An 18,699-nucleotide genomic window follows, 5' to 3' on the forward strand; every position below is an offset into this window, starting at 1 on the left:
TTTGCTCATATTTGTGTATTTTGATTCCATAAATACTTGGCTGAGACAATCTGCCACTTTTATAGCAAGCAGTTAGCCAGCTATAGCTCTGAGCTAATGCGAACATCCGAAAAAGCTACGTGCAGTCAGTCCAAAAAAAAAAAAAACACAGGCTAAGAATTGTGAAATATTTTGTTTGTTTTGAAGTAAATGCGACGTGGCAGAAGTTGGCGCTCTTGCCAGAATGTCAGAATAAACAAAGTCGACAAAAGGCGAGGTGCATTAGCTGGATTGGATTTGCACATTTCGTGTGCAAGCGAACTCAAAGAGCTTTACAGTCCAAAAAATCCATCCATTCATTCTCCAAACCGCTTCTCCTCACCAGAGTTGCGGGCGTGCAGGAGTCTATCCCAGCTCGGGCAGGAGGCGGGTACACCTTGCGGTGGTTGCCAACCAATCGCAGCACTTAAAAGCAGAACAAATGTAGCTCGCTAATATACTGAAAGGCTTTACAGTGAAATAGAATGGGATGAGTAGCAGTTTCTAACTTTGTTGGCAACATTTTCTATTTGTGAGCGGTATAACAGCAAAATGCTGCTTCACCATGTTTGTTAAGAATTATGAAGTTTCGCTCTGAGGTATTTGAAAATTTCTATTCGCTGAGTGCTTTTCCGCTCCCACTCAAATCCCAATTCGAATCGCCACCACCTAATTCGTGCGCAGCTTTTACTGGAAACAAGAAGCGAGCTGGCAAAAAAAAAAAAAAAAGCGAAGGAAATGAGAAGCCAAAGCGGGAGCGACGTGACAGAGGAGGTGGCGTATGAGAGACAGAAAGGAAATGAGCATCCGGGGAGAGACAGCGACGATAAAGAACAATGCGGGAGGAGAGCAGGACAAACAGAAGCATTAGCGACGACGCGAAGAAGGCCCAACACAAAGGAACAATGGGAGCGCGCAAACAAAACGCGGCGGCGGAGAAGGAATTATGGAGGGGGGGGGTCTCAAGGTTCGGGGGGGGGCATATAGGCGCAGAACAGGAAATGCGATGTGATAAGATGACTTATGACGTGACGTGATGTGATGCGACGAGCATGCCGCCGCGTTGGCGCAGAGCTGCCCCCGCGCTTAGCGAGCAGCCACTGCGGGCGCTCTAGTATGTCAAATGTCACAAGTCATACGCGCACACACACACGCGCGCGCTCATCCGTGTTGGCCCCACGCAGCCGTCGAGGCCTTTCACGTGTCGCAGAAAGTGTCGGAGCGGTTTTTATTTATTTATTTTTTTGGCGTTCGCTCTCTCTCTCTCTGCAAGTTTCCTTGGACGCGCGGCAGGAGCGGAGGGTGGAATACACACGCGCGTGTGTGCGGGTGCGTGTGTGTGCGTGTCCCTGTTTTCTTCCGATGAAGGGTAAGCTCCAGAGTCACCCTCCTTAAAATAACAAGCAAAGCCTCTCCCATAGGACATGCAGATGGCCATCTCGCATGCGGCACGATGCCGGGCCGGGCCGGGCCGCCCTAGTTCAGCGCTTCATCCATCTCTCTCGTTCCCGCTGCCTCGCTCGCCCTGGCACGAACGAAAAGTGAAGAGCACCTCCGCCAAGGCCAAACAGTCCTTGTTTGGTCAGCGAGGTAACGCCTCGTGCTTCAAATGTTGTCATTAAGAAAAACAGGACAGAGACCGTGCAGTCGCGATGGAGCAGTGCTGGGTTTGGAACGCGGCCAGAAAAGTAGGAAACAGCGACCACTAGTGGTGGCCTGTGGTGGTGAATCATGACTGAGATGAAAGGCTGATGGCAAAATGGACAAATAACAGCAAATTTGCCATTGAAATGCGCTTTAAAGAGAAAAGCAACCACAAGAGACGGTGCGATGTGAAAAATGAGCTGCGGGGGAGTGGGCTGGGGTGTCTTCAGTAATAGAAAGGATGAGAGGGCTGGACGCAGGGGAAAAAAAAAACGGGAACAATTGAGGCAAAATAACAAAAATAGATGCGGCGAGAGAGCGCGGATGAAGGAGAGAGGAGGAGGGTGGAGCTGGGACATGTGGGGAGGGGAAGTGGGGGGGGTTGTTTGGAGACTGTGGCATGCATCTCAAGCTGGCATGGACTCTATCAGTCACTTTCAGGCCTGGGCACTCGGCCCTGGGTGGCTGCGTCGCACATACATGCACGCGCCAACACGCACACGCACGCACACACGGATCAAACACAAGGACATCGTTTTCCCCCTCTAAGTCTCGCTGCAACACGCACACACTTGAACGCACGCACGTTGCCGACAGCAAGATTGGATATGTATGCACGTTAGGTTTTAGTCTCGCACGCACACGCACGCACAGCACCGCCTTGAGTTAAGAGTGGCTCCATTTAAGTAAACATGAACAACCGGTACAACCAAGACACCATTTTACATCAACGACTGCGTTCCATCGTTCAATTATTCAGCACAAACTCACAGCTCTCTGTGATGTATTCTTTATCCCCTGCATAGAGCAACTCTTTGTATTAGTGCCGCACTGATGAGCATTTTTATGAATGGCACTTCAAGACAGGACTCACTGCACAAACTCTTATCTCAAAGCATCGCTCTACATGAACCGCGTGTGTGTATTTGCATGTGCATGAGTGCACGTATGTGCGTGTGTGTGCGTAATTGTGCCAGGATGAACGATGGCGTCTCAGCGCTGCTGCTCCCGCTAATAGCCTCCGACGAGAGGTGACAGTCTCTCTCTCGCTTTCTCGCTCTCTCACTTCCTCTCGCGCCCTTCCCTCCCTCCCTGCTCTCAGCCAATCAGCAGTCAAGCGCATCTGTCCTTCCTTCTTTCACCCCCCCCCTATCTTTCTCACTTCCCTCTCCGATCCTTCCTTTGCCCTTTTACAATCACACCCCCCCCACCCCCCCACCCCACACACACACACACGCACACACACCCGCCCGCTTCTCCTCGCCGTCCTCCTTCTCCCGCTTTCATCCCGGCTCCTTACCCCCTGCCACCTCTCATCGCCACCCCCCCTCCCTCTCCCTCCTCCTCCCCACCCCCGCCACCGCCACCTCCACACACACCCTCACTCCGTCCTCTCGGCCCCGATCGTGATGACACACGGGAGACGACGCTCGGCTCATCGCGTCTGTGGAAGCCGCACACACAATAACACATTAGTGTGTAGCGGAGAAATTGTGTGTGTTGATGGATGATTTTTATGCTAAACACATGCAGTCTGCATGTGTGTGTGTGTGTGTGTGTTTGGAGGACGAAAAGGGGTGCACGGTTGAAGCTAGGCCCAAAAGGAGGACACCCCTATGCATTACGTACAGTGGAGTCTTTTTTGGTGATTAAACTTTTCCAAAAATCCAACAGTATGAAATCCAAAGCAATATTACCCATAGGAAATAATGTAAGTCCAACTAATCTGTTCCAGACGTTCACAAATATGACTATAAAATACATTTTTTAGAGAATAATGATTTATTTACTTCCAGGAAACAATGTAAAGTGAATGTGAGACTAATGAAGCTGATTAGTGATCATTTAACATCAATTTTGCCGTTTTTGAGGATTCTGGAGTGTGTTATACAGCTTGAACTTAGTCATGTTTCTTTCCGTTGTTGCTCAAACGCTTAAACTTTCTGAGTGGAAAGAGTTTGACATACACCAAAGAGTATTATACAGTGCAATGTGATTTGCAACTCAAGGCAATTGAGTCAAGGCAATGTCGATGTTGTCAACTTCCTGTAAAATGTCAGGCCTTCAAAATAAAACTCTTATTAAATAAGAGTTGCTCAACACTTTATTTGGACCTCTGGTGTCTTTTTACACTCCGACAATTTTGTGACTTTTAAATAAGACACCAGGTAGTTCAAAAAAGAGTTGAATCTATATCATTCTATGGCATGCTTTTTATTTTTTTCGAATGCACCAAAACCAACAGGATTTAGAACCCTCCGCCCCGCCCCCCCACCCCCTCCAAAAAAACTAGGCCATAGGAAAACTGAGGTTTTGCTGTCTTTGGGTCACGTCTGGATCGCATGCGACGAGAACGCGGGAGGATCTGCGGCAGGTTTTAAGATGTGTGCAATTAGCAAGTTGGAGGAGCACGATAAATATGCGTGCGTGCGTGCGTGCGTGCGTGCGTGCGTGCGTGCGTGCGTGCGTGCGTGTATGCAGGCAATCAAGGACAGATTGCAAGGCACGCATGTTGGTCGGCCTGATGTGGAGATGAAGAAGGGGGGTAGGAGGTTTAATATTCCAGAGGCTGACTGCCTGCCTCTCCATGCGTGTGTGTGTGTGTGTGTGTGTGTGTGTTTGCAAGGGCAGATTTAGCATTAAGGCAAACGCAGGCAATTGCCTGGGGCCCCTCAATTTCCAGGGGCCCCCATAGGTCTCATAAAACACATTAATGAAGTTTTCTCCAATTTCAAGCAATTATTATTGTTTTGCTCTTCATTCTTATAAAAAGATGATAATATTTAATCCGCTATGACCCTTTCGACCACTCCCCACCTCCCAGTAAAATGCATCCATGCGTGTGTGTGCATGTGTGTGTTCTTGTCTGTCTATATTTGTGGGACGCGATACTCGACTGTGTGGACATTTTATCAGGTCAACATTGCAAAAATGCAACGATGAAAATGTGTGTGTGTGTGGGGGGGAGGGGTGTACGTGGGTGGTGTGTGTGTGCGTGTGTGTGTGCATGTGTGTTCTTGTCTTTCTATCTTTCTGGTGCACTAAGTGGACGTTTTGTCAACATGGAAAAATGGGTATGTGCACGTTTATGTGTGTGTGTGTGTGTGTGTTTTCTTGTCTTTCTGTCCATGTGTGGCACAACTACTGGAATGTGGATATTATGTGCGTGTGTGTGTGTGTGTGCATGCGCATGCTCATTTCGATAGGTCCACATCCAATGCATGTGAATCATCGTGTGTAACTCAGACGCAGTGTTTGATGTATGTTCTCGTTCCGAGACCAAGATGGAGGCGTACATGCGTGCGGATGTGTTGTCGTACATATTTAATGCATGCGTGGTGTGTATTCGCGAGTGTGTGCGTGTGCATTGGCCTACCTAGCGGGAGCTGGCCCCTGTGGGTGTATGCAAAACGAGGTAGAAGGGAGGGGTGCGGGTCTTTGCGTCACAGCCAATCACTTGTGCTCTGGTGAGGCAATCATCAGCCGTCGCCGCCACGGCAACAACAACATGGCAACAACAACGCCGAGCGGCACAAATGGCCCACGCGTGCTCCTTTTTTCTCTGCTTCCTTTCAGCACTCATTTGGCCAAAGTTGCATTGTTACGGACACTTGACGGGCGATCTTGGCGGAGGAAGCCGGTTGCGAGCACGCTTTGCCTCCTGGAAGATTTCGTTTCTTTTCATCAGCTTTTTGCGTATAGCTCAAATGTATGCAAATAAGTTATCCTATGCAAATGAGACAGGTAGCGGCAATGGAGAGGAAGTGCTGGAGGGGAGGAGAGAGCAAGAGGAAAGGAAAGCAAAAGTGTAATGAGGTAAACAGGAGGTGAAAAAGGAAGTGATGTCGGCACTTTGCCTTCTGCCGAGCTTTAGTGCAGTCGAGGTTGGAGCAATCTAATTTTTTTTTTTTTAATTAGCGTGCTACAAGGCTGTACTTCATTTAAAAAAAAAATACAATAGTGACGTAACTATTTCAATTCAATTCTATGGAAATTGTGCTGCTCCTTTTGGTGTGCACGCGATGGCCACTAGGGGGCTGTATAACACCAACATATTATTATATATCTATATATTATTATATTATATTAGTTGTTCTTCACAAGAGATAAAGAATATATGCCTGAGCGAATCCAATCCATTCTTTTTCTGTCCTGATTGCAAGAAAAAATGAAGTTTTGAACTCACGGAAGCAAAACGGTTGCAAATCCGAAGCACTCACATTTTTTTTTTTGCGGCATTTTCAAGTCCAGAGAGGCACCTGGATCGTGTGCCAACACTTTTTTTTATCGCATGACCGTGTTTTCCACACAACGCCCGCCTTCATATCACAAAGATCCGTCCCCCCTCCGTCGCCCCCCCCCCTCCCTCCATATGCGTTTGTTTTCTCATCCGTTTCACAGGAAAAAGGAGAAACATCTTGGAAGAGAATTTTTCAAGCGGCCTTCTCCACTTCTGCCATCTGCCGTTGCAAGGAACCCTAAAAGCATGATGTTTCTTTTCTTCTCATTCTTTCTTTTCTGGAGGAGGAGCAACTCTCAATTGTGCGAAATGTTTTTTTTTTTTTTTTTACAAGATGTCCGCCCGTGTTAGCGCCTCGCAATTAAAAAGCGCTGCCAGTCTTGCCAGTGATGAGCATCCTTTGTTTGTCGTCGGCGTACTAATGAAGCCAAGCGGCGGCGCTTTATTGATGAGACCGCGTCGGCCTCTCAAACTTTGTGCCGCTAAATGGTTTTGCCGTGAGTGCATGGCGGGCGCCTAAATGGCTTTGCCTAAGGAGGACGGTGGTGCGTTGCCATGGGAACAGGAATGGCATGACACTAATTGGCTGGACACTGGTTGCTAGGTGCCTTCCGGTCCACGTAAGCTAACTCAGGATGGATGGATGGCAAAGTCGCTGTTGAGCTGCAACTGTACACGTCACAACAATGTCCCAATACTTTATTTGCAATAATCATTTATTATATCATAATTAATACAAAACACCCAAAACTTCACGATCATGATTTTTTTTTTGTGTGTTATATTTGGTTTGGTTGTTTCTGTCAAAATAAACAACTTTAAGTCACTAATATTTGAAGACAAGCACGGCATCACGTCGTATATCACAATATGCACTGGCATATATTCTTTATCTTCTGCAAAGAGCAACAGATTTCTGATTCATTTACAGTCGTTATTCACGCTATTTAATTATAAAGGTCAACAACAAATTTAAATCCCAGATGGATTTATGTGTCCTGAACATATTTTTGATGCTGATTAGAAGTCTTTTTTTCTGGCACACGCAGTTTTTTGAGACATTTTCTTTTTTTTGTTTTTGTTTTTAAGTTTGACCTTTAAACGCGCGCACAATTTTGGATTTGATAGTTTTGACGTTTTCCAAAAAAAAAAAGGCTATGCCTTATTTCACGAATAATATTATGATTATTATTATTTTATTAATTTATTTAATTCATTTATTTATTTATTTTTATTATTATTATGAAAACCTGATTTGCTAGAGAAAATTAAGAATCTGTGCCCAAAGAAAAATCTAGAAAAATATTTAATATCTGATTAAAAATGTCGTAGACATAAATTCATGTGTAAAAAAAAAAAAAAAAAGGGAGAAAAAAAGGAAAAATCAATTGCATACACAAAAAACGACTTGGTGAACATTTTTTTTTTTATGTCCTCTAAAGAGACAGCTTTCGTTTTTTTTCTTTTTGGCTTTATGGCCTGTTGCTTTGTCACTTGACAGGTGGTCACTGGAGGACATTGGCGGGCTGTGGTTGCCAAGGTAACGCTCTGCAATATGACCCATTTGACGCCATTAATCAATGTTATTCTCCGCTGCCATTGTCGAGTCACCGCAATCTCCGGCGCTCCGAATTGAGCTGAATCTATAGCGGCCCGCTTCAGGTCGCCAGCGCTTATTTCCTCCATCATCGCTCCTTGTCACTGCGCATTGTTGACGATTCCGTGTCTGCCATTACGGACGTCAGCCGTCATCGCTGCTGCATGTGTGTGTGTGTGTGTGTGTGTGCAACTTCGCGCACCACTGACTACAGTCATGTTGTGCGTTGGTGTGTACTTTTTAAGAAGAACTCTAGACAAAGATAATTTATTCAATGTGCCAGCACTCTCATCGAGTTTTTTTCTTTTTTATTTGTTGCGCGTCCAACAAAATTTGAAAATTACTGTAACACCGATTCAGACGCATCCTTCGTGTGTCTCCATCGGCCTCCATCATGACAACCGGCCAGCGAGCTTGTCCTTGTCCCGGGCGGCCTCTCCCCCACGCAGCAGGGAGGAAGACGTGCACTTGCGACATATTCCGGCCCACCTCCCTGCTCACCGTGTCCTCCCTTTGCCCTCATATAGCACAACGGGGCATTGTACATTTTTTTTTTTTTTTTCAAGTCAGGCTTGGTGGGTGGCCGGCGTGCGTCCACATGCACATCAGCAGCCTTGCATGACGGCCATATCCTTGATTGTCCCCCTGATGTTCCCCACAGTGCACCTGCCCGCCAACTGTGGCTAATATTCACCGTGAAGCCTGCTTTCACTTTCAATCGGGCGCAAACGGTCATGACGGTGACCTCGTCTTTTCTTTCTTGATGGCCTGCTGAAACCTTTTTATTTTATTTATTTTTTTAATTCTTTCAACTCGCTGAGATTCTGTCAGGTGCTTTAAGAGTGAATTGGTCACGTAAGACACGCGCGTGCTCTGATCCTTCATTAGCGCCGCAGCGTTCAGTCAATAATTTCATGGCGGGCGACACGGAGTGATTGGTCTCCAAAATGGGGGCCGATGATGGCTAATTCGGGCGATGTCCTTCGCCGCTCGCCATTTGTGTGCACATTATGGTAAACGTTCAGTTGGAAGATTTAAAAATAGATCGGGGGGGCATTGCGCAGTTAAAATTTGATGATAGCTAATTGGATGGCCTGTGAACAAGTCACAAGTGACTAAGTATCAGGTACCAGGTATCGGTGTCGGGCTCATATGCTATTAGCCTTATTTGAAAGTATCGAGTGTAGGTGAAGGCTGCTCGCACTTAAAGGGGAAGTCAAGTCAAAAATGTTATTTTGCGTTTTTTTGCTCAAAATGTAGCCGTTTTCATCCATCTCAGTGGGCGGCCATATTGCCCCCTGCCATCAACTGAAAATGACATCACAGTGCCCGAAGGCTCAGCTTGCTCGTATGGAAGGGCATCACAGTATCTTAACTGCTTCCATTTTTCTTCCGCTTCACTTGAGCGTCGGCGTATCAGAAGCTTGCTTGTCACTCAAATTTGGACTCATAACGCAAACAAAATAATTGCCCAAGTGGCACCTTGAAAAACGTGGACTTCGGGGCACGCGAAGGTCAAGCTGTCATATTACTTCAATTGCCCCCCCCCCCGGTCCCCCGCTTCAATAAAGTGCTTCATCATTATACGGAAGACGATGAAAGTGGTGTGCCGTTGCAGATTGTCGTCGCATCGCACAGCCATACATCATGCTGATGGCGTCGTTTAACAAAAGCCGCTTTGACATTTCGAGTCGTAGCAGCCCGTCGCTTAGCCAGAGCCCACACGCACACACGCACACGCACACGCACGCGCGCGCACGCTAAACAGACAGAGGGATGCTTGTGCATGAACATCAAGCTTGGAAAAGGTGGAGGTATCGGAAAATTGGGGTAATTATCATTAGTTCTCCGTGACTGACCATGTGGCACACACGCACACACGCACCCCCACACCCCCACACACACACACAGTGTTGGGATGCCCTCTGCCTGATGCGTGGCACAAAATGGCGGCACCCGAGCAGGGGCTGCGTCTGTTGCGAGGAAGATAGGAACAAGGCCAGGCAGATGGAGGGTGACGAGAATGCAAGGACTGCGAATTTTTCTGTGCGCGTGTGTGTGCGTGCGCGTGTACTTGCGCAGCACTCTTGTAGGCGTAAACGCGTATGCCACTTTCAACAACACGAGTGACGGCAGCAAAAAAAAAAAAGGGAAGTTTTTCTTCCTGCAGGTGGAGTGTGACCTTCCTCCCTCTCTCCCTTTCATGCATCTGTCCATCCCTCGCTGGCTCCCTCCCTCGCCATCTCACTCATTCCACGCATCCCCGTAGTTTGGCGCTCGGCTGCGTGGCAGGTAATTTGCGCGCTATTGGAGATTAAAGTTTAATTAGTGAGCGAGGAGTCATTTGGGTCTCAGTTGAGTGGAATAAGGCAGTGGTGTGTGTGCGTGTGTGTGTGCGTGCGCGTGTGTCCCTTCTGTTCGCTCGCTCACCCGAACACATCAAGGCTCATCACAGAGGGAGAGAAAGCGGGAGTGGGAGTCGCGGCTCCGATTCGTGCTTTCATCAACAAAGAACAAAGGATGGAGTCTTCCCCTTTTTTCCCCTTCATCTCTTCCTCCTCCTCTTTCTCTTTTCTTTCCTCCTCCTGCCCGGCTCACTTGGCATACTTCCACCAAACGGTTTCACACTCACGCGCTCCCTGGCGAGACGCACACACGTCACCTCCAGCACACTGCGGGGACGCTCGAGCGGGAAAGCAAAAACTTTGGCCTGCTAGTGGCAGCCGCGATCGATGATGTCACCGATCACGTTTCGTTCGTGCATCGCCATCAATCGTTTTAGGGCGCCAAAGCAGGACTTTGCCGGACTGTCGTCGCAGCCGTTGCGGCTTCACGCAGTTAGATAATTAGATGTGTGACGACATCGTCACCCACGTGTGGGAAAGCAACAGTTGCTTTTAACTCAAAAAAGAAAAACGGTGGGCCGTGAGGGCTGTATCGCATTTGTCATTAAAAAATCTTCAGCAAAAAAAAATAATAAACTAGACTGAGCTGATATACTTCCTGTTTTCGGTCTTTATGTGCCATCATCTAGTGGCCAACTGTGGAATTACACTCAAAAGAAACAGGAGGTAGACTTTTTTTATTTAAATTTTATTTATTTTTTTTTTACAAGCATTTTTATTTCATTTTGTTAGATGTGTTTTTTTTTTCTATTGTCATTTTTCCATTCGTTGACTTATTGTAAGAACTTTAACAACCACAATTTTAGCGTTTGACTGTGATATAGAAAACGGTCTCGTCGCCTCAGGGGTGCAGCTCCAAATCTGGATTGTTTGGCCTTGGTGGAGGTCTGCACTCCACTGAGTGTCATTGTAGTTTTTTTTTTTTCAATATTGCCACAGGCTTTCGAACCCAGAGGGACGCAGCCCCCCCCCCCACTCCCCACGCACACGCACACACACACACACACGCACACATGCGTGGTTTGAAGCCAACAGAGGGTGTTCTTCCACCGCTCGAGATGACGGCGGCAAATCAATAGTCAGCGCGGCGGCGCGATAACGATCCCCGCGTCTCGTCCCCGCATGCATCTCGTTGCTGCGCTGCTGCAACTCCTTCCTCACGTCTCCCTTGATCTCCATCTATGCACCCCCCCTCCCGCTCCCCCTCCCCCTTCCTCGCCCTGAACACCTTCCCCTTCGTAAGCGTCTCCACTTTGCTTCCCTTCAGCACTCCGGCACTCGACAAGCACCCTTCCCCTTTCATCTCTTGCTCGCCCTTTCCCGTATAAAAAGTCACTTCCTGTCTTTTTCTTTTTTTTTTTTCTTTTTTTTTCTCGGGCCTTCCATATTTTACCTCTCTCGTCTCTCTGACCCCCTTTTCCTCGCCTGTGCTGTCGCTCGCTCTCTCGCTCTTCCCCAAAGCGTCGGATCAAAAGACTTGCGCCGCCTTGGCTTTGCGCATTTCCATCATGTCGTCTGTCTGTCGCCCAGCCGTGCGTCTTGGCTGCCTTTTGCGGTAGGATGCAAAGGAATAGTTGAGAGGAAGTTCTAATTCTGGCCATGTGTGGAGAGGAATGTAAAGTCACCTTCTCACTGTTTTCATCCTCAGGCCTAAACCCTGTGTGGCAGAAAAGTAGTGCCTCGACGCCATTGTGATTACGATTTTGACGTGAGTGGAATAGCTGCCGTTTGACCGGCCTAAGCTCTGTCCGATAGAAAAGTGGTGCTTTGGCGCCAACTTGTGGTGTCTTGTTGCCAAGGAACTATGTTGATGTGAGGGCAGGAGCTTAATTTAGACAAAAGTAGTCCTTTACTGCCATCTTGTTGCATCAAGAGACAATAAAAACCTTCACATCAATATTTTGGCCTTTTCCGGCAGTCAGTGCTTCTAGAATTGGTACAGAGGCTCCCTCTAGTGGTATGCAAAGAATCGCTGAATTAAATGTTCAAAGTGTGCCGAATGTTACAGAAGCTTACAATCACGCCATCAAATATTTCAGGGAATAAAAAAAAAAAAAAACCTCCGCCTCATTTTGGACCTGCGAAACGCTTTTCAGAACTGCTGAAGGTCATCGTAATCAGCGCGCTCAGAAATCATCCCTTCAGGCTCACGGCTTCACTCAAATGCGCGCACGCACACGTGCACGTGCACGTGAATGCATCATGCGTGCAAATAAAGGCCAAGCAAAGATGAGGGGGGACATTTTTATTTCTTAGACGATGCAGCGATGCGTGGGAGGGTGTGCACGTGCGTGTGCGTGTGCAACAGGGCCTCATCAATTAAATGAAGTGGTACGAAAGTAGGAGCAGGTGCAAATCAGTGCAAATCTGCGTGTGTGAACGTGTGTGTGCGCATGTGTGTGTGCATGTAGAGTAGCAGGGGAGAATGGGAATGCACCAGCACATGCTCACCACAATTTCCTGGAAAGGGCAGGTGTGTGGGGGTGTGTGTGTGTGTGTTGTAGGTGTGTGTGTGAGTGTAGCGAAGTGGGTCTCTGTAGTTCCACACCATTCTTGGTTTTATTTTATTTATTTTTTAGCTAAGAAATTCTTCAATGTCTTAATGGTATGCGAATAAGATTTTTTTTTTTTTTAAAAAGTAATATTTTCGCAACAATACGCTCATGGAGGTTTTTCTTAATATTTTTTTTCTGGCAATATTACAATTTTTATTCCCGTCGATTGTTAATATTTGAATTTTTTAATGAACTTTTGTTTCTTGTAAATTAGGTCTTCAATCTTTTCTGAATATTCCGACTTGTCATCTTGCAACTTTATTCACAACTTAATTTTCGTCATTTCCTCACAAATTTTTCTCATCTTGACCCTCCAACATTATCTTATTCTGACCTTTTTTTTTTTTTCATTCCAATGTCGCACTTCGGACTTCCTTCCGTGCGTCCGCTTTCAAACAAGTTTGCACTCAAAGCCGTCAAGTCATCGCCAAGTCCAAATTTAGCAAGTCCCTCCCTCTCCGCACGCTTTTGTCTTCCCCCCTCGTCTAATCTTCCTCCTGCATTGTTTCTATCTGCTGCTCCGCAATCTCCCTCGCTGATGGAATACCAAGTAGCTCTGCAGACCACATTGCAGGACCTCAACTCCCTGGCAGGCTCGTGCGTGCGCGCGCACGCGCACGTGCATCCAAGCGTGTGCGTGCGCAGAAATTAGACAGATAACATTTGTGATGTCTGTTTTCTGCTTGCTTGTTGCGTTTTCCTCAGGTGTCACCACGTGTCACTCTCGTTGTGTTGGGGAAGGTCAGCGGGAGGCCCGCTTCAAACACGCACACGCGCACACACACACGCGCGCGCGCAGGTGCATGGATAACGTTAAAAGCTTGACTCCATTTCCAAACTTAAACCAAAACTGACCCATGTCTGTCATCACCTATGTACACACACACACACGCACGCACACGAGCACACGCACACGTGCACGCTCGTAGCAAATAATGAGCAATCCTAATTCTGGTCACATGTCCAGGTAACCACGACAACCTAACGTCCTCGCTCAGAATGAGGCAAAACGCAACCGATGTGACGTGTGTGTGTTTTTGTGTAGGTGGGTGTGTGTGCGCGTCTCACCTCCGTCCTCCTCGTCCCCGCCCGTCTCGGCGCGCCGTTACCATGTCGACAAAGCCAGGTTTAGTCCTTCAAAGGGCAGCTGTGCTGGAGGTGACCGCGCCTCGAAAGACGTGGGGCGATGAGGAGGAAGGATGGAGGGCGGGAGAACGAGAGGAGGTGCAATGTTTTTGGGCTCAAGCGTCTGACCGGCAAATTGGGAAAAGTGAATCGGGCTCGTGTGCAATCATTTTGTATAGTGGCGCCTTAAATACAAGAGCAACATTTGCAGGCAGCTGATAAAATGCCTCACACAGACACATATTCTTTATCCTCTGCGACTGCAGCTTGGTCAGCACTCTCATTCATGTACAGCCATCTTGTGTCGCCTCCTGGTGGCCAAAGCGCGCACACCAGAAGGAGCAGCAGTGAATTGAAGCTAAAACTTTGCCATCTTCTATTCTTTATTTTTGATTTAAAGTACAAATACACATTACACTTTATTTTATTTTTGGGGGGGAAGGCTGGAACACATTTCAATTTGAGATGCAAGCATGGTCATGGAATGAATGAAACTTGTATCTCAAGGCATCCCGACATTGGTTTTATATGGCTTACATTTGCTGAGCGTGACTGGGCACTTTATTAGGCACACCTGCAAGCTCTCCAACATAAGCGTTGAAATGCTTTTGCAGTGTCCTTAAAGTGTTCCTAATATTTTGAATTTCATGATGCATGAGCCTGACAAAATATTAGGAACGTCTCTCATTCTACAACCATCAACGCAAACATTGCCACTACAAGTTTGTTTTTTTCAAATCAGCTTTTGTCCAATCAGATTTCAGCCTCTACGTGTTGCTATGTCAATCTAATCTGCCCGAGACCTGACGGCAACTATATTAGCAATGGGATTGATTTATCCATGACATCGTCATTTTTCCATCCTCTGATTGGGTGGATGGAACAAATTTTGTTATGGCCAAAAATTTCTGGTGACTGAGGTTTTTTTTTTTTTTATGTTACAATTTATGATGACATGTTTGCGCGTGTGTGTGCGTTTGTAATTTATTATATAGACGGCGACCTGCCATTCACATCATGCAGCCAGATGTTCTCCCCAGGTTGCACACTTGCATGGTTTCTCCATGCCATGAGCATACTGAGTATCTCCCCGTTGCCATGGCGACAACAGGGTGCCTGCTCTTTGCGTTGTTGTTGTTGTTGTTGTTGTTGTTGCCTCTGCCGCTGCTGTCGTGGTGGCTTTTTGGATGGCGTAGCCCGGCCGCCGTGCGTTTGTTCCTCTCGTAAAGGTCAGCCTGTCAGTTTAAGAGACGACGCAAGAGAAGAAGTGTCGCGCTAAACTCGCGTTCACGTGTTGGCATCCCGTGCCTGATTTATTCTGCCCTGCTTATTTCCGTACAACAGACGCAGGGAAATTCGTTCCGACTTTATTTTTGTAATATTTGAACTTTCTAAAAATAGTTGCATTTCTTGTCGTATTTTGGCTCCTATTTTGACTTTTGAGTGGGCACTTTAGACATTCATTAATATTTCGAAGGTATCGCTATTGTTTCTTGAGTGTGATCGTGTGTGTGTCCGTGTTTGTGTGTCCGGAGTGAAGTAATAGCCACGGGTCGAGTGTGTGTTTTTTTTTTTCAGAGGGCTGGTTAGACATTTTCGTCTGGAGTGTCATCCTCATCAGCGTGAGAGCACAAAGTCATGTCTGTGAATGTCGATGAGTCATCCTACACCCCGCAGAAGAGGCAATTGCACTTTTCAAACGCACGCACGCGCGCACACGCGCACACCGACCCCGTGTTAACCGCCGTGCCTCACAGAACTAAAATGGTTCCCACCCCCACCAAAAAAAAAAAAAATCGAGTTTCCTCACTATTAGATGCTATTGAGCCGTTTCAGCCACCCACTTCCGTCAGATCGCCTCCAACAAATACTGCATTACTGGATTTAATCAAGTAGAAGTGAGGAAGAGGAGGGTCTTGCAAGACTTTAATATCCCTTCAATAAGCCTTTCGGACATATTGGCAAAGATACGCCGAGTTGGACCCTTGGAGGAAAATGGGTGGAGTTGAGATGATCCTTTGTTTTCCAACACCATTTTTCTCCAGGACGGCTAAATTGATTTGTTTGGATTCATCCATTAAGGCTTCAACGTTTTTTCAGAAAAACGATGAGGCTGAAAAGATTCTACTCAAGTTGAAAAGAAAACGACAACAACAACAAAAAAAGTGGCGTGATTTGTATTTGGCATGTCGGGACTTAGCATTGCCAGGTTGTCATGGAATCTGGATCCGATCTGGATTTCTAACTGATTATCTGTGGCATCCAAAACTATAGCCGGGATGAAAAGCAAAAAAAAAAAAAAAAAAAAAGCAGGACTTTCTGGGTAGGGTAACGCGCACCACGGTTTGCCAAACTGCTTCCGTCGCGCGCCCGTGATCCATGGCGAGCACACACATCACTTCCTGACTGTCAGCCAGCCTTGGCACCTCATTTGCCGCCCGTCCGCAAGCGTCAGCGTGCCATCTGTCTGTCTGCGACCATTCAATAGGCTCACCTCGCTCCTCTGAGCGCGGCCGGCCGATTATTCTGTGCGACCCCGCGTGACATCCAGCTGTGCGCCATGACAACGGGACACTTACAAATGTCAGAGCAGATATTGGCTGGATCCATCTCCCGAGCGTCTCCCTTGGGGTCCTAACCTATCCAGACCGCCTGGTCACAAGTCTGTCCGTCCGTCTGTCTGTGTAGCCAGACTTCACCCAAACAGTTCAATTTGAGTTCAAGATTTTTTTTTTAAACTGGCTTCCTTGACATGTCTTTTTCAATTTAGTGTTTAGGAACTATTTTCGTAGACTTGCGTTTTCTATTACACGCCCGCGCCGCACCTCGCAATTTGGTGATAGAAAGTGGACTCAACTTTAGGCCAAGCTGGAAACGTGATTTTGGTGGATTTGGTCCAGGCACAGGCAGACGGATTCGGTGCTCCCCTGGTATGTGTTGTGGTTGTTTCATTGAAGGGAGGAGTGCGAGGGTGAGGTGGTCTCCAAATGCCCACTTGCCATCATCCGCAAGTGGAGATCTTGCAGTTCCATTCTGTTTTGCCCTGTTCCCTAAATTGTTTTACTCTGTGGCGTCAGCAGGATCACACTTGAGAATGAGGCGCTTCAAAGTGGCTAAGTCATGGAATAAGACTGTCGCTAGCAGTTTTGGCTTTCTTTGTAGCCATACTGAGGGCAATTTAGAGCAACACGCATGCACCAAAAAAAACAAAAAAACAACAAAGATACCTGGAATGTGTGTGGCACTGAGCCAATTTTGTTCGCCTTCTGCGGCCATGCCGAGACTGCTCGCAGAGGAGAAGCGGTGCATGCGCTGAGCTTATTCTTCAACAATTTAGTCCAGGAAGCAAATTGTTTTTCATCCTGGTCGGTCAGAAACACAGCTACACTGTATAAGTGTTTTTTTTTTTTTTTAAATAATAATTATATTATTAGTCATTTGGAATTCTTGCGTTACCATTTTGGAGAAAACTAGAACAGTGAATTTCACTTTAGGATAAATAAAGTATGCTAAGTTAGAATAAGTCCATCTGTCCGTCCATGTCGTCCGTCCTCATACATTTTCTAATGTACATCTTGGGTCATAATTCTCAGCATATGGTATTATGATTTTGAAATGTTTTTATTACTTCAAGTTTGTTTCAAGGCCTTTAAAAAGAAATAAGTGCCATAAAAGCCGTGTAAATGTGTCTTAGGGAGTGTTTCAACATGTTTTTATTTCTAACAAGCTAGCTAGCTAAAAAAAAACCTTGCTAGCTAGCTTCTCTAGGCGGAGGGGGGGGTGTTATTTTGGCGTGCGTAATTAGGGAGGTGTTGGCATTGGCGTTCTTCCGCTAAATCGAGTGTTTCAAGCTGATGTGTTAAGAGTGTTGATTGGTGGGGGTGGGGGGCTACGTTTGCGTTATTTTTGATCATGTGTTGTGTGACTTGGACAGCGCCAGTTTCCATGATGATGAGCGGGGGTGCGTGTGTGTGTGTGTGTGTTAGTTTCCGTGCAGGCTGGCTCCGCCCCTTCGCTATAAGAAGCCGCGTCTGCATACATAATTAACAAGGTCGACCGGGAGGTAAACACACCGCGAGACGTTCCGTCCCTCCTCGCTGCGAGGATGGCGGGTATGCTTCATGTCGGCTCCACGCAAATCGGTTTGCCAAAGCACAGCCCTGCCCACGTACGTGATTATATTTCATGCACAGACCTGCTTTAAGGTCACCTTTTGTGTTGGGTGTGTGTGTGGCAAAAGAAGATAAATCCCATCTCAAAGCGCCTGTGAAGATGATGCGATGAAAGCGAGGGAGAGAAGGGCGAAGGAGGCGCCGAGAGAGGAGCGCAACCATGTGGCAGCTCGCCACATTATGAAGCATCCAGCGCGACAATCTGATTTTCTCCTCTCTTGCTTCTCGCTCGCTTATTGATATACGCTTACAGACGGAAATCTGCCGCGTGGAAAGGTCATCGCTGGTGCGTTTTAGCCAAAAAGCTGCAGGTAGATGCTGAGGGCGCCCGTGAGGCGCAGTGGCCCTCGCCAAATTGTGAGGCGTGCACAGCACACAGCAGCCAATTACACAAACATCAGCCACTTCATGTTTTCCGGCAGGAGGTGAAGCTAATTACGCAGCTCACCTCATTGTACGGGTGTGCGCAATGTAGCATGTTGCATCGCGTTACACTGCAGCTGCGTCTGTGTCGTTTGTGTGCGTGGACATTACGGCAGCTCATATTTCCCAAGAGTCCAAATTGCAAAGCTCACTCAGTAAATCATCGTCAGCAACTCCTTCGAATACTCATCACAGTCTACTTCCAACTTTTTTTCCCCAGCTTGATTTTTGTCTTTTTTTCCCTCTCATTTTGCTCTTTTTCCAATTTTCTTTTTTCCAAGACTGCACTTGACCATCTCCGCATTTTTTGCTTTAATTCAAGTGGACATTGTGCTGCACCTTCTGATTTGCATGCCTTGGCCACCAGGGGGCAGTATAATACCGATTTGGGGACACCCTTGAAGAAGAGTACGACAAACTATAATAATATGAATAATTTGTCGCAAAGCATAAAGAATATATGCCTGGGAGTATTATTTATATTGTCTGTCTACATGTGTTGCTCCCCTGTTTGTGCTCA

At 46.9% G+C, this 18,699-nt stretch overlaps 1 protein-coding gene across 1 annotated transcript in view; it reads left to right on the top strand.

The window, feature by feature from the left end:
- Positions 1-18,699, top strand: part of rai1 (retinoic acid induced 1) — a 49,285-nt gene that overhangs the window by 16,186 nt on the left and 14,400 nt on the right. The window lies entirely within an intron of this gene.

This window comes from Idiotropiscis lumnitzeri, chromosome 15 (assembly GCF_059441095.1).
Source record: "Idiotropiscis lumnitzeri isolate Australia: NSW breed Sydney's pygmy pipehorse chromosome 15, RoL_Ilum_1.0, whole genome shotgun sequence".
Lineage (NCBI taxonomy): Eukaryota > Metazoa > Chordata > Actinopteri > Syngnathiformes > Syngnathidae > Idiotropiscis > Idiotropiscis lumnitzeri.